Source organism: Pseudophryne corroboree, unplaced genomic scaffold, assembly GCF_028390025.1.
Source record: "Pseudophryne corroboree isolate aPseCor3 unplaced genomic scaffold, aPseCor3.hap2 scaffold_671, whole genome shotgun sequence".
NCBI classification, from domain to species: Eukaryota; Metazoa; Chordata; class Amphibia; order Anura; family Myobatrachidae; genus Pseudophryne; species Pseudophryne corroboree.
In genome coordinates, this window is record NW_026970258.1 from 169,058 (window position 1) to 182,797 (window position 13,740).

A 13,740-nucleotide genomic window follows, 5' to 3' on the forward strand; every position below is an offset into this window, starting at 1 on the left:
GCAGATATGTGCGTGCGTACGCAAGACAGAAATAAACAGTTTTAAAAGACACTAGCGTGTTGTTCTTACCTCCGGTTCCGGATTCCCTCAGCACCCTTTACTAAGCGAAGCAGACGCTTATCCAGACAGCACTACGAGGAATATGACCTCCCGCCCTTTGCTGATGGATAATGTCTGCTGAAATTACCTAGTGCAGATATGTGAAGGACGGACGAGCCGCCAATTGATAAAGCTAAATATTTATCTTACTTAAAACCCTTTAAGAGGCCTCAGAGCACTGTACGCTATTGACGTCTGGAGTACCGTAAGGGTACGCACGTTGCGTAACAATCGCTTAGCGTAGCGTACGCTCGGGACCACGAGGAGATCACCAGCGGCGCAGACGCTCACAATGTTAAACCTTTACATGTAAACCATGAACAATGTATTATACAGGAAAAACCTTAGTGTAATGGTGGGGTGTAGATGCAACACAATGTAACCTTATTAACTTAAAGCTGTTCGAGCGTCTCCGACAGACCTTAGAATACTTAACACCATAAGAAATACACAAATGCCGGGCTTAGGGTCTAACGCCTTATATGAATGTTATACTTGCAAAAGAATAATACAATACAAGTCATACACTACCAATATAACATAGACTAACTAACCAGATAACTACACAGGAAATACAATACAATACAAGTACGTTTAAGGAAAAAAATGAGAGAAAGAGGAGAGGAGAGAGAGAGAGATATGGCCCACAATACCAATAAAGACAATATGATTGCGGAGAAAAACTTACGCCCAAGGGGAACGATTGCATGCGCCTCTGGATATCCAGCTCCCGATTATCAGCAATGAGAACCGTTGAAGAGTGAGAGCTGGATATGATCGGCTTGTCTATTTATGCCCCACACACACAATACAATTCAATGGTCCCTACAATCTCATTGTTCATTGGACACAGGAATTCGTCTTCGCATTATAACAAAAGGTTATAGGTTGATTCATACAGGTGGGCTGTGACTATTTCCAACTGCTCAGGTGGGTGGGAAACTAGGTTTCCCGCCGCATGGATAAGTAAGTGCAAATAATAGTAAAAGTACATAAACTTCTTATGTCCATAACTATTCGCACGAGCGATTAATCTGCTTCAAACCAACACCGGAATATTGCTAATTAAATACTCTTCCGATGGATACTAAACACCACTGTATGACTCATGTCTGACCCTTCGTATCAAACAAAGAGGGATCTCTCTGTCCATGAACATGCTATATTAACTAAACTTTCAGATTCTATCAAAGGGACCATAATCTACAAAATACATTATATGGTTAAAATATATATCGATTGAGTCGCCCGCTAGACGCATACAAACTCTACCGTAAATCCGCATATCGTGCGCCTGCGGGTGTACGCGACTGCGAGTATGCGCACGCACGGGAGAGCTCTTGCACGCGCAGCGGGAGCTCGCATGAGGTGCAGATATGGCAGTGTGCATAGTGATATTTTTCTGATTTTGACAGTTTTATATAAGTAAATGGGGATCCTTAGTGCTGAGTCTCTGAATTATGTATATGTGATTATAGATATGAGGTATTGATTGACAGATTATAGGTTAATCTGTATATAGATTATATATTTTCTGTTATTTTTTAAACCACCTTGTTGCTTATTTTATTATTATTTTTAATCACCATGTTGCTTATTTTTATATTATGAAATGCCTTTATATGTGCAATTGCAATTAGAAAGTTGTTCCATATGTGAGTCATTACATGTATGCATCCAATTAGTACATGTATGTATCCAATCAACTAATTAGTAATGCTATTGGTCCGGTGCATTTTAAAAAGAGCCTGCTAGGCTGCTGATGTATCCTCTGACGAAACCGCTCTTGGATAACAGCGGAGAAACGCGTAAGAAAGGTGATTACAGGACACTCTGATTGCTGAGATATAAAGCCCGTTCATGAACGAGCTACATCACGGCGGACGTCTGATGTAAAGACAGCGGTGAAGGGGAAAAAGCAATTTGAGACCGAGCAAAAGGAGGTCTCTACCCCACGGCAGGGAGAAATATCCCGACCGCGAGTGCCAATATGATCCAGCCACGGTTAACGGGGGTCGTAGCATACCGCTGTGTTTCACCAACCATCACAGCGCTCTCCCCCTGTTTTCTTTCATTACTCACGTGAGTTACATATGAACTTTAACTGCAGTAAATAAGAGGCGTTGGTTACAACTGTTGCTGTTCATCCACAAGAAGGAATTTAATGTATCAATTACAATTGGAAAGTAACGATTAAATTACAACAGCTGTATCCAGGAGGATTTTTTGGACACTTTAATAAACATTCCGTTGTCATCAAGGGCAATATGAAATAGATCCTGATTACATTTAGATATGGATAGTGGTGCCTATATATGTTGACTCCATTGTATTTTATTGAATGTGGGTTTCTTCTGTCTATATATATTTTTTTAAAATAAAGAGCTTGTATATTTTATTTTTTGCGCTCCCTTTATAACAAATGTGATTATCTTTAAAATTTGGTTTATTATTGGTAGAACAGTACTACCTATGGGAGCAGCATTTTATAATATATGGTGAAAATTAATAGATGTATAAAGATTAAATAAGCAACAAATTGGTGAAATAGATAAGTTTTGATAGGAGCGCTGGGTTCTATATATATATATTGACATTTGGTTATATATATGTATAGACTTTATAAATTCTTGACAGAGATGTGCCTGAGCAGCGGCCCTCCCCAGCCCTATCCCAAATCATACTTATTTTGCATAGGAGATACCATAGTCATGAAGATTGTTCTCCCAGGGTGAGGTTCATTCATTGCATTCAGGGTATGCTGACCCCTGTGATTTCCCCAAATGTGGGAAACTCGACTGCATTATTTGTGGTAGTGGGGGACTGTGTTTGTGCTTTCCTCTGGTCAGCTCTGGTAAAAGTCAGATTTATTTGTCTCAGATCTTCCTCTAGCCTTGTTCTTCTTTCGAGAGTTTCCATGTGCTGCCTCAGTTGGATATCCTTCACTTGACAGGGGGGTGCCTGAGCAGCGACCCTCCCCAGCTCTAGCCCAACTCCTACTTACCTGCCAGGTGAGATACTATGATCATGAAGGTGCTTCTCCCAGGGCAAGGCTCACCCATTGCACTCTGGGTGTGCTGCTCCTGCGGTTTCCCCAAATGTTGGACACTTGACTGCATAATTTGTGTTTCCCCTGGTCGGCTCTCGTATAATTCAGATCTCTTTGTCTCAGGTCTCTCTCCAGCCTAGTTTGCTGTCTGTTTCCAATTCTCTTTTCTTGAGTTGCTCCCTTCTATGCCCTTGCGCACTATCCTGACTTCTCCCGTCTGCTTACTTTGTGCCTTCCAACGCACAATGCAAACTACAGGTAGTGCTGCAGGGCCCACACCCTTTAACTTGCCTTACAGAGCAGCTCTGGAGCTGTTACAGTGCCCAGCTGCTGCAAGAAATCAGCTTGAATGCTTCAGGGGCTGGGGCTTAGCCCCACACCGAAGGAGGGTGGAGGTGTTTAATGCGAACTAGGGGTCATCCAAGCGCTGCAAAAGGCCGCCATGCCCTGCATACCCCTATTCTCTTTTCATATGCAGATGAGGGTTCCAGCCAACTTTGGCCCACTGCTTGGATGACATCACTGTATGCAAATCCGTCTTCTGCAGACCTTCCCCCAGGAATGCTTGTACTAGTTGTTGCATTTGGTTTGTTGTTTGGGGGTGCTTCAGTATTAGGCAGCCTTCTGCCCTCCCATGTTCATTTGAAAATATGTGTTCTCCCTGCAGTTGTTGTCCCCAGATGAGAGTTCCCTTGTGCTGCCTCTGTTGAATCTCCTTTACTTGACAGAGATGTGCCTGAGCAGCGGCCCTCCCCAGCCCTATCCCAATCATACTTATTTTGCATAGGAGATACCATGGTCATGAAGATTGTTCTCCCAGGGTGAGGTTCATTCATTGCATTCTGGGTATGCTGACCCCTGTGATTTCCCCAAATGTGGGAAACTCGACTGCATTATTTGTGGTAGTGGGGGACTGTGTTTGTGTTTTCCTCTGGTCAGCTCTGGTAAAAGTCAGATTTCTTTGTCTCAGATCTTCCTCTAGCCTTGTTCTTCTTTCGAGAGTTCCCTTGTGCTGCCTCAGTTGGATCTCCTTCACTTGACAGGGGGGTGCTTGAGCAGCGACCCTCCCCAGCTCTAGCCCAACTCCTACTTACCTGCCAGGTGAGATACTATGATCAGGAAGGTGCTTCTCCCAGGGCAAGGCTCACCCATTGCACTCCGGGTGTGCTGCCCCTGTGATTTCCCCAAATGTGGGAAACTTGACTGCATAATTTGTATTTCCACTGGTCGGCTTTCATATAATTCAGATCTCTTTGTCTCAGGTCTCTCTCCAGCCTAGTTTGCTGTCTGTTTCCACTTCTTTTTTTTTGAGCCCCTCCCTTCTATACCCTTGTGCACTATCCTGACTTCTCCTCCTGTCTGCTTACTTTGGGCCTTCCAATGCACAATGCAAATTACAGGCAGTGCTGCAGGGCCCACACCCTTTTACTTGCCTTACAGAGCAGCTCTGGAGCTGTTACAGTGCCAAGCTGCTGCCAGAAATCAGCTTGAATGCTTCAGGGGCTGGGGCATTGCCAATATGAGCCCCACACCGAAGGAGGGTGGGGGTGTTTAATGCGAACTAAGGGTCATCCAAGCGCCGCAAAAGGCCGCCATGCCCTGCATACCCCTATTCTCTTTTCATATGCAGATGAGGGTTCCAGCCAACTTTGGCCCAGTGCTTGGATGACATCACTGTATGCAAATCCGTCTTCTGCAGACCTTCCCCCAGGAATGCTTGTACTAGTTGTTGCATTTGGTTTGTTGTTTGGGGGTGCTTCAGTATTAGGCAGCCTTCTGCCCTCCCATGTTCATTTGAAAATAAGTGTTCTCCCTGCAGTTGTTGTCCCCAGATGAGAGTTCCCTTGTGCTGCCTCAGTTGAATCTCCTTTACTTGACAGAGATATGCCTGAGCAGCGGCCCTCCCCAGCCCTATCCCAAATCATACTTATTTTGCATAGGAGATACCATGGTCATGAAGATTGTTCTCCCAGGGTGAGGTTCATTCATTGCATTCTGGGTATGCTGACCCCTGTGATTTCCCCAAATGTGGGAAACTTGACTGCATTATTTGTGGTAGTGGGGGACTGTGTTTGTGCTTTCCTCTGGTCAGCTCTGGTAAAAGTCAGATTTCTTTGTCTCAGATATTCCTCTAGCCTTGTTCTTCTTTCGAGAGTTCCCTTGTGCTGCCTCAGTTGGATCTCCTTCACTTGACAGGGGGGTGCCCGAGCAGTGACCCTCCCCAGCTCTAGCCCAACTCCTACTTACCTGCCAGGTGAGATACTATGATCAGGAAGGTACTTCTCCCAGGGCAAGGCTCACCCATTGCACTCTGGGTGTGCTGCTCCTGCGATTTCCCCTAATGTGGGACACTTAACTGCATAATTTGTGTTTCCACTGGTCGGCTTTCATATAATTCAGATCTCTTTGTCTCAGGTCTCTATCCAGCCTAGTTTGCTGTCTGTTTCCACTTCTTTTTTTTTGAGCCTCTCCCTTCTATACCCATGTGCACTATCCTGACTTCTCCTCCTGTCTGCTTACTTTGTGCCTTCCAACGCACAATGCGAACTACAGGTAGTGCTGCAGGGCCCACACCCTTTTACTTGCCTTACAGAGCAGCTCTGGAGCTGTTACAGTGCCAAGCTGCTGCAAGAAATCAGCTTGAATGCTTCAGGGGCTGGGGCATTGCCAACATGAGCCCCACACCGAAGGAGGGTGGGGGTGTTTAATGCGAACTAAGGGTCATCCAAGCACCGCAAAAGGCTGCCATGCCCTGCATACCCCTTTTCTCTTTTCATATGCAGATGAGGGTTCCACCCAACTTTGGCCCACTGCTTGGATGACATCACTGTATGCAAATCCGTCTTCTGCAGACCTTCCCCCAGGAATGCTTGTACTAGTTGTTGCATTTGGTTTGTTGTTTGGAGGTGCTTCAGTATTAGGCAGCCTTCTGCCCTCCCATGTTCATTTGAAAATATGTGTTCTCCCTGCAGTTGTTGTCCCCAGATGAGAGTTCCCTTGTGCTGCCTCAGTTGAATCTCCTTTACTTGACAGAGATATGCCTGAGCAGCGGCCCTCCCCAGCCCTATCCCAAATCATACTTATTTTGCATAGGAGATACCATGGTCATGAAGATTGTTCTCCCAGGGTGAGGTTCAGTCATTGCATTCTGGGTATGCTGACCCCTGTGATTTCCCCAAATGTGGGAAACTCGACTGCATTATTTGTGGTAGTGGGGGACTGTGTTTGTGCTTTCCTCTGGTCAGCTCTGGTAAAAGTCAGATTTCTTTGTCTCATTTCTTCCTCTAGCCTTATTCTTCTTTCGAGAGTTCTCTTGTGCTGCCTCAGTTGGATCTCCTTCACTTGACAGGGGGGTGCTTGAGCAGCGACCCTCCCCAGCTCTAGCCCAACTCCTACTTACCTGCCAGGTGAGATACTATGATTATGAAGGTGCTTCTCCCAGGGCAAGGCTCACCCATTGTACTCTGGGTGTGCTGCTCCTGTGATTTCCCCAAATGTGGGAAACTTGACTGCATAATTTGTATTTCCACTGGTCGGCTTTCATATAATTCAGATCTCTTTGTCTCAGGTCTCTCTCCAGCCTAGTTTGCTGTCTGTTTCCACTTCTTTTTTTTTTGAGCCCCTCCATTCTATACCCTTGTGCACTATCCTGACTTCTCCTCCTGTCTGCTTACTTTGGGCCTTCCAATGCACATTGCAAACTACAGGCAGTGCTGCAGGGACCACACCCTTTTACTTGCCTTACAGAGCAGCTCTGGAGCTGTTACAGTGCCAAGCTGCTGCAAGAAATCAGCTTGAATGCTTCAGGGGCTGGGGCATTGCCAACATGAGCCCCACACCGAAGGAGGGTGGGGGTGTTTAATGCGAACTAAGGGTCATCCAAGCGCCGCAAAAGGCCGCCATGCCCTGCATACCCCTTTTTTCTTTTCATATGCAGATGAGGGTTCCAGCCAACTTTGGCCCACTGCTTGGATGACATCACTGTATGCAAATCCGTCTTCTGCAGACCTTCCCCCAGGAATGCTTGTACTAGTTGTTGCATTTGGTTTGTTGTTTGGGGGTGCTTCAGTATTAGGCAGCCTTCTGCCCTCCCATGTTCATTTGAAAATATGTGTTCTCCCTGCAGTTGTTGTCCCCAGATGAGAGTTCCCTTGTGCTGCCTCAGTTGAATCTCCTTTACTTGACAGAGATATGCCTGAGCAGCGGCCCTCCCCAGCCCTATCCCAAATCATACTTATTTTGCATAGGAGATACCATGGTCATGAAGATTTTTCTCCCAGGGTGAGGTTCATTCATTGCATTCTGGGTATGCTGACCCCTGTGATTTCCCCAAATGTGGGAAACTTGACTGCATTATTTGTGGTAGTGGGGGACTGTGTTTGTGCTTTCCTCTGGTCAGCTCTGGTAAAAGTCAAATTTCTTTGTCTCAGATCTTCCTCTAGCCTTGTTCCTCTTTCGAGAGTTCCCTTGTGCTGCCTCAGTTGGATCTCCTTCACTTGACAGGGGGGTGCCCGAGCAGCGACCCTCCCCAGCTCTAGCCCAACTCCTACTTACCTGCCAGGTGAGATACTATGATCATGAAGGTGCTTCTCCCAGGGCAAGGCTCACCCATTGCACTCTGGGTGTGCTGCTCCTGCGATTTCCCCAAATGTGGGACACTTGACTGCATATTTTGTGTTTCCCCTGGTCGGCTCTCGTATAATTCAGATCTCTTTGTCTCAGGTCTCTCTCCAGCCTAGTTTGCTGTCTGTTTCCACTTCTCTTTTCTTGAGCCGCTCCCTTCTATGCCCTTGCGCACTATCCTGACTTCTCCCGTCTGCTTACTTTGTGCCTTCCAACGCACAATGCGAACTACAGGTAGTGCTGCAGGGCCCACACCCTTTTACTTGCCTTACAGAGCAGCTCTGGAGCTGTTACAGTTTCCAGTTGCTGCAAGAAATCAGCTTGAATGCTTAAGGGGCTGGGGCATAGCCAACATGAGCCCCACACCGAAGGAGGGTGGAGGTGTTTAATGCGAACTAGGGGTCATCCAAGCACCGCAAAAGGCCGCCATGCCCTGCACACCCCTTTTCTCTTTTCATATGCAGACGAGGGTTGAAGCCAACTTTGACCCACTGCTTGGATGACATCACCATATGCAAATCCATCTGCTGCAGGCCTTCCCCCAGGATTGCTTGCACTAGTTGTTGCATTTGGTTTGTTGTTTGAAGGTGCTTCAGTATTGGGCAGCCTTCTGCCCTCCCATGTTCATCTGAAAATATGTGTTCTCCCTGCAGTTGTTGTCCCCAGATGAGAGTTCCCTTGTGCTGCCTCAGTTGAATCTCCTTTACTTGACAGAGATATGCCTGAGCAGCGGCCCACCCCAGCCCTATCCCAAATCATACTTATTTTGCATAGGAGATACCATGGTCAATAATGCAGTCGAGTTTCCCACATTTGGGGAAATCATATGGGTCAGCATACCCAGAATGCAATGAATGATCCTCACCCTGGGAGATCAATCTTCATGACCATGGTATCTCCTATGAAAAATAAGTATGATTTGGGATAGGGCTGGGGAGGGCCGCTGCTCAGGCACATCTCTGTCAAGTAAAGGAGATTCAACTGAGGCAGCACAAGGGAACTCTCATCTGGGGACAACAACTGCAGGGAGAACACATATTTTCAGATGAACATGGGAGGGCAGAAGGCTGCCTAATACTGAAGCACCCCCAAACAACAAACCAAATGCAACAACTAGTACAAGCATTCCTTGGGGAAGGTCTGCAGAAGACGGATTTGCATACAGTGATGTCATCCAAGCAGTGGGCCAAAGTTGGCTGGAACCCTCATCTGCATATGAAAAGAGAAAAGGGTTATGCAGGGCATGGCGGCCTTTTGCGGCGCTTGGATGACCCCTAGTTCGCATTAAACACCCCCACCCTCCTTCGGCCATGCCCCAGCCCCTGAAGCATTCAAGCTGATTTCTTGCAGCAGCTGGGCACTGTAACAGCTCCAGAGCTGCTCTTTAAGGCAAGTAAAAGGGTGTGGGCCCTGCAGCACTACCTGTAGTTCGCATTGTGCGTTGGAAGGCACAAAGTAAGCAGACGGGAGAAGTCAGGATAATGCGCAAGGGCATAGAAGGGAACGGCTCAAGAAAAGAGAAGTGGAAACAGACAGCAAACTAGGCTGGAGAGAGACCTGATACAAAGAGATCTGAATTATACGAGAGCCGACCAGAGGAAACACAAATTATGCAGTCAAGTGTCCCACATTTTGGGAAATCACAGGAGCAGCACACCCAGAGTGCAATGGGTGAGCCTTGCCCTGGGAGAAGCACCTTCCTGATCATAGTATCTCACCTGGCAGGTAAGTAGGAGTTGGTCTAGAGCTGGGGAGGGTCGCTGCTCGGGCACCCCCCTGTCAAGTGAAGGAGATCCAACTGAGGCAGCACAAGGGAACTCTCGAAAGAAGAACAAGGCTAGAGGAAGATCTAAGACAAAGAAATCTGACTTTTACCAGAGCTGACCAGAGGAAAGCACAAACACAGTCCTCCACTACCACAAATAATGCAGTCGACTTTCCCACATTTGGGGAAATTATAGGGGTCAGCATACCCAGAATGCAATGAATGAACCTCACCCTGGGAGATCAATCTTCATGACCATGGTATCTCCTATGCAAAATAAGTATGATTTGGGATAGGGCTGGGGAGGGCCGCTGCTCAGGCACATCTCTGTCAAGTAAAGGAGATTCAACTGAGGCAGCACAGGGGAACTCTCATCTGGGGACAACAACTGCAGGGAGAACACATATTTTCAGATGAACATGGGAGGGCAGAAGGCTGCTTAATACTGAAGCACCCCCAAACAACAAACCAAATGCAACAACTAGTGCAAGCATTCCTGGGGGAAGTCCTGCAGCAGATGGATTTGCATATGGTGATGTCATCCAAGCAGTGGGTCAAAGTTGGCTTCAACCCTCGTCTGCATATGAAAAGAGAAAAGGGGCGTGCAGGGCATGGCGGCCTTTTGCGGCGCTTGAATGACCCCTAGCTCGCATTAAACACCTCCACCCTCCTTCGGTGTGGGGCTCATGTTGGCTATGCCCCAGCCCCTGAAGCATTCAAGCTGATTTCTTGCAGCAGCTGGGCACTGTAACAGCTCCAGAGCTACTCTGTAAGGCAAGTAAAAGGGCGTGGGCCCTGCAGCACTACCTGTAGTTTGCATTGTGCGTTGGAAGGCACAAAGTAAGCAGACGGGAGAAGTCAGGATAGTGCGCAAGGGCATAGAAGGGAGCAGCTCAAGAAGAGAGAAGTGGAAACAGACAGCAAACTAGGCTGGAGAGAGACCTGAGACAAAGAGATCTGAATTATACGAGAGCCGACCAGGGGAAACACAAATTATGCAGTCAAGTTTCCCACATTTGGGGAAATCACAGGAGCAGCACACCCAGAGTGCAATGGGTGAGCCTTGCCCTTGGAGAAGCACCTTCATGATCATAGTATCTCACCTGGCAGGTAAGTAGGAGTTGGGCTAGAGCTGGGGAGGGTCGCTGCTCGGGCACCCCCCTGTCAAGTGAAGGAGATCCAACTGAGGCAGCACAAGGGAACTCTCGAAAGAAGAACAAGGCTAGAGGAAAATCTGAGACAAATAAATCTGACTTTTACCAGAGCTGACCAGAGGAAAGCACAAACACAGTCCCCCACTACCACAAATAATGCAGTCGAGTTTCCCACATTTGGGGAAATCACAGGGGTCAGCATACCCAGAATGCAATGAATGAACCTCACCCTGGGAGAACAATCTTCATGACCATGGTATCTCCTATGCAAAATAAGTATGATTTGGGATAGGGCTGGGGAGGGCCGCTGCTCAGGCACATCTCTGTCAAGTAAAGGAGATTCAACTGAGGCAGCACAAGGGAACTCTCATCTGGGGACAACAACTCCAGGGAGAACACATATTTTCAGATGAACATGGGAGGGCAGAAGGCTGCCTAATACTGAAGCACCCCCAAACAACAAACCAAATGCAACAACTAGTGCAAGCATTCCAGGGGGAAGGCCTGCAGCAGATGGATTTGCATATGGTGATGTCATCCAAGCAGTGAGTCAAAGTTGGCTTCAACCCTCGTCTGCATATGAAAAGAGAAAAGGGGCGTGCAGGGCATGGCGGCCTTTTGCGGCGCTTGGATGACCACTAGTTCGCATTAAACACCTCCACCCTCCTTCGGTGTGGGGCTCATGTTGGCTATGCCCCAGCCCCTGAAGCATTCAAGCTGATTTCTTGCAGCAGCTGGGCACTGTAACAGCTCCAGAGCTGCTCTGTAAGGCAAGTAAAAGGGTGTGGGCCCTGCAGCACTACCTGTAGTTCGCATTGTGCGTTGGAAGGCACAAATTAAGCAGACGGGAGAAGTCAGGATAGTGCGCAAGGGCATAGAAGGGAGCGGCTCAAGAAAAGAGAAGTGGAAACAGACAGCAAACTAGGCTGGAGAGAGACCTGAGACAAAGAGATCTGAATTATACGAGAGCCGACCAGGGGAAACACAAATTATGCAGTCAAGTTTCTCACATTTGGGGAAGTCACAGGAGCAGCACACCCAGAGTGCAATGGGTGAGCCTTGCCCTGGGAGAAGCACCTTCATGATCATAGTATCTCACCTGGCAGGTAAGTAGGAGTTGGGCTAGAGCTGGGGAGGGTCGCTGCTCGGGCACCCCCCTGTCAAGTGTAGGAGATCCAACTGAGGCAGCACAAGGAAACTCTCGAAAGAAGAACAAGGCTAGAGGAAGATCTGAGACAAATAAATCTGACTTTTACCAGAGCTGACCAGAGGAAAGAACAAACACAGTCCCCCACTACCACAAATAATACAGTCGAGTTTCCCACATTTGGGGAAATCATACGGGTCAGCATACCCAGAATGCAATGAATGAACCTCACCCTGGGAGAACAATCTTCATGACCATGGTATCTCCTATGCAAAATAAGTATGATTTGGGATAGGGCTGGGGAGGGCCGCTGCTCAGGCACATCTCTGACAAGTAAAGGAGATTCAACTGAGGCAGCACAAGGGAACTCTCATCTGGGGACAACAACTCCAGGGAGAACACATATTTTCAGCTGAACATGGGAGGGCAGAAGGTTGCCTAATACTGAAGCACCCCCAAACAACAAACCAAATGCAACAACTTGTGCAAGCATTCCTGGGGGAAGGCCTGCAGCAGATGGATTTGCATATGGTGATGTCATCCAAGCAGTGGGTCAAAGTTGGCCTCAACCCTCGTCTGCATATGAAAAGAGAAAAGGGGCGTGCAGGGCATGGCAGCCTTTTGCGGCACTTGGATGACCCCTAGTTCGCATTAAACACCTCCACCCTCCTTCGGTGTGTGGGGCTCATGTTGGCAATGCCCCAGCCCCTGAAGCATTCAAGCTGATTTCTTGCAGCAGCTGGGCACTGTCACAGCTCCAGAGCTACTCTGTAAGGCAAGTAAAAGGGCGTGGGCCCTGCAGCACTACCTGTAGTTTGCATTGTGCATTGGAAGGCACAAAGTAAGCAGACGGGAGATGTCAGGATAGTGCGCAAGGGCATAGAAGGGAGCGGCTCAAGAAAAGAGAAGTGGAAACAGACAGCAAACTAGGCTGGAGAGAGACCTGAGACAAAGAGATCTGAATTATACGAGAGCCGACCAGGGGAAACACAAATTATGCAGTCAAGTTTCCCACATTTGGGGAAATCACATGAGCAGCACACCCAGAGTGCAATGGGTGAGCCTTGCCCTGGGAGAAGCACCTTCATGATCATAGTATCTCACCTGGCAGGTAAGTAGGAGTTGGGCTAGAGCTGGGGAGGGTCGCTGCTCGGGCACCCCCCTGTCAAGTGAAGAAGATCCAACTGAGGCAGCACAAGAGAACTCTCGAAAGAAGAACAAGGCTAGAGGAAGATCTGAGACAAAGAAATCTGGCTTTTACCAGAGCTGACCAGAGGAAAGCACAAACACAGTCCCCCACTACCACAAATAATGCAGTCGAGTTTCCCACATTTGGGGAAATCACAGGGGTCAGCATACCCAGAATGCAATGTATGAACCTCACCCTGGGAGAACAATCTTCATGACCATGGTATCTCCTGCAAAATAAGAATGATTTGGGATAGGGCTGGGGAGGGCCGCTGCTCAGGCACATCTCTGTCAAGTAAAGGAGATTCAACTGAGGCAGCACAAGGGAACTCTCATCTGGGGACAACAACTGCAGGGAGAACACATATTTTCAGATGAACATGGGAGGGCAGAAGGCTGCCTAATACTGAAGCACCCCCAAACAACAAAACAAATGCAACAACTAGTACAAGCATTCCTGGGGGAAGGCCTGCAGCAGATGGATTTGCATATGGTGATGTCATCCAAGCAGTGGGTCAAAGTTGGCTTCAACCCTCGTCTGCATATGAAAAGAGAAAAGGGGCGTGCAGGGCATGGCGGCCTTTTGCGGCGCTTGGATGACCCCTAGTTCGCATTAAACACCTCCACCCTACTTCGGTGTGGGGCTCATGTTGGCTATGACCCAGCCCCTGAAGCATTCAAGCTTATTACTTGCAGCAGCTGGGCACTGTAATAG

The 13,740-nt window shown here is 47.9% G+C and overlaps 18 non-coding genes across 18 annotated transcripts; 10 read left to right on the forward strand and 8 right to left on the reverse strand.

The window, feature by feature from the left end:
- The first annotated feature begins 2,779 nt into the window (after positions 1-2,779).
- On the forward strand, positions 2,780-2,943 carry LOC135037340 (U1 spliceosomal RNA). Its single transcript, XR_010231902.1, has one exon. It is a non-coding gene; the product is annotated as a U1 spliceosomal RNA (small nuclear RNA).
- A 152-nt stretch (positions 2,944-3,095) lies between these two features.
- Positions 3,096-3,258, forward strand: LOC135037367 (U1 spliceosomal RNA). The gene has a single exon (XR_010231930.1). It is a non-coding gene; the product is annotated as a U1 spliceosomal RNA (small nuclear RNA).
- A 660-nt stretch (positions 3,259-3,918) lies between these two features.
- Positions 3,919-4,082, forward strand: LOC135037339 (U1 spliceosomal RNA). The gene has a single exon (XR_010231901.1). It is a non-coding gene; the product is annotated as a U1 spliceosomal RNA (small nuclear RNA).
- Positions 4,083-4,234: 152 nt separating this feature from the next.
- LOC135037361 (U1 spliceosomal RNA) lies at positions 4,235-4,397 on the forward strand. Its single transcript, XR_010231923.1, has one exon. It is a non-coding gene; the product is annotated as a U1 spliceosomal RNA (small nuclear RNA).
- A 674-nt stretch (positions 4,398-5,071) lies between these two features.
- On the forward strand, positions 5,072-5,235 carry LOC135037341 (U1 spliceosomal RNA). Its single transcript, XR_010231903.1, has one exon. It is a non-coding gene; the product is annotated as a U1 spliceosomal RNA (small nuclear RNA).
- Positions 5,236-5,387: 152 nt separating this feature from the next.
- Positions 5,388-5,550, forward strand: LOC135037364 (U1 spliceosomal RNA). Its single transcript, XR_010231927.1, has one exon. It is a non-coding gene; the product is annotated as a U1 spliceosomal RNA (small nuclear RNA).
- A 674-nt stretch (positions 5,551-6,224) lies between these two features.
- Positions 6,225-6,388, forward strand: LOC135037337 (U1 spliceosomal RNA). The gene has a single exon (XR_010231899.1). It is a non-coding gene; the product is annotated as a U1 spliceosomal RNA (small nuclear RNA).
- A 152-nt stretch (positions 6,389-6,540) lies between these two features.
- Positions 6,541-6,703, forward strand: LOC135037370 (U1 spliceosomal RNA). The gene has a single exon (XR_010231934.1). It is a non-coding gene; the product is annotated as a U1 spliceosomal RNA (small nuclear RNA).
- A 675-nt stretch (positions 6,704-7,378) lies between these two features.
- Positions 7,379-7,542, forward strand: LOC135037344 (U1 spliceosomal RNA). Its single transcript, XR_010231906.1, has one exon. It is a non-coding gene; the product is annotated as a U1 spliceosomal RNA (small nuclear RNA).
- Positions 7,543-7,694: 152 nt separating this feature from the next.
- LOC135037359 (U1 spliceosomal RNA) lies at positions 7,695-7,857 on the forward strand. Its single transcript, XR_010231921.1, has one exon. It is a non-coding gene; the product is annotated as a U1 spliceosomal RNA (small nuclear RNA).
- A 1,484-nt stretch (positions 7,858-9,341) lies between these two features.
- LOC135037360 (U1 spliceosomal RNA) lies at positions 9,342-9,504 on the reverse strand. The gene has a single exon (XR_010231922.1). It is a non-coding gene; the product is annotated as a U1 spliceosomal RNA (small nuclear RNA).
- Positions 9,505-9,656: 152 nt separating this feature from the next.
- On the reverse strand, positions 9,657-9,820 carry LOC135037347 (U1 spliceosomal RNA). The gene has a single exon (XR_010231909.1). It is a non-coding gene; the product is annotated as a U1 spliceosomal RNA (small nuclear RNA).
- A 671-nt stretch (positions 9,821-10,491) lies between these two features.
- Positions 10,492-10,654, reverse strand: LOC135037363 (U1 spliceosomal RNA). Its single transcript, XR_010231925.1, has one exon. It is a non-coding gene; the product is annotated as a U1 spliceosomal RNA (small nuclear RNA).
- A 152-nt stretch (positions 10,655-10,806) lies between these two features.
- Positions 10,807-10,970, reverse strand: LOC135037376 (U1 spliceosomal RNA). The gene has a single exon (XR_010231937.1). It is a non-coding gene; the product is annotated as a U1 spliceosomal RNA (small nuclear RNA).
- Positions 10,971-11,641: 671 nt separating this feature from the next.
- LOC135037369 (U1 spliceosomal RNA) lies at positions 11,642-11,804 on the reverse strand. Its single transcript, XR_010231933.1, has one exon. It is a non-coding gene; the product is annotated as a U1 spliceosomal RNA (small nuclear RNA).
- A 152-nt stretch (positions 11,805-11,956) lies between these two features.
- Positions 11,957-12,120, reverse strand: LOC135037351 (U1 spliceosomal RNA). Its single transcript, XR_010231913.1, has one exon. It is a non-coding gene; the product is annotated as a U1 spliceosomal RNA (small nuclear RNA).
- A 673-nt stretch (positions 12,121-12,793) lies between these two features.
- LOC135037365 (U1 spliceosomal RNA) lies at positions 12,794-12,956 on the reverse strand. Its single transcript, XR_010231928.1, has one exon. It is a non-coding gene; the product is annotated as a U1 spliceosomal RNA (small nuclear RNA).
- A 152-nt stretch (positions 12,957-13,108) lies between these two features.
- LOC135037348 (U1 spliceosomal RNA) lies at positions 13,109-13,270 on the reverse strand. Its single transcript, XR_010231910.1, has one exon. It is a non-coding gene; the product is annotated as a U1 spliceosomal RNA (small nuclear RNA).
- Positions 13,271-13,740: the final 470 nt, after the last annotated feature.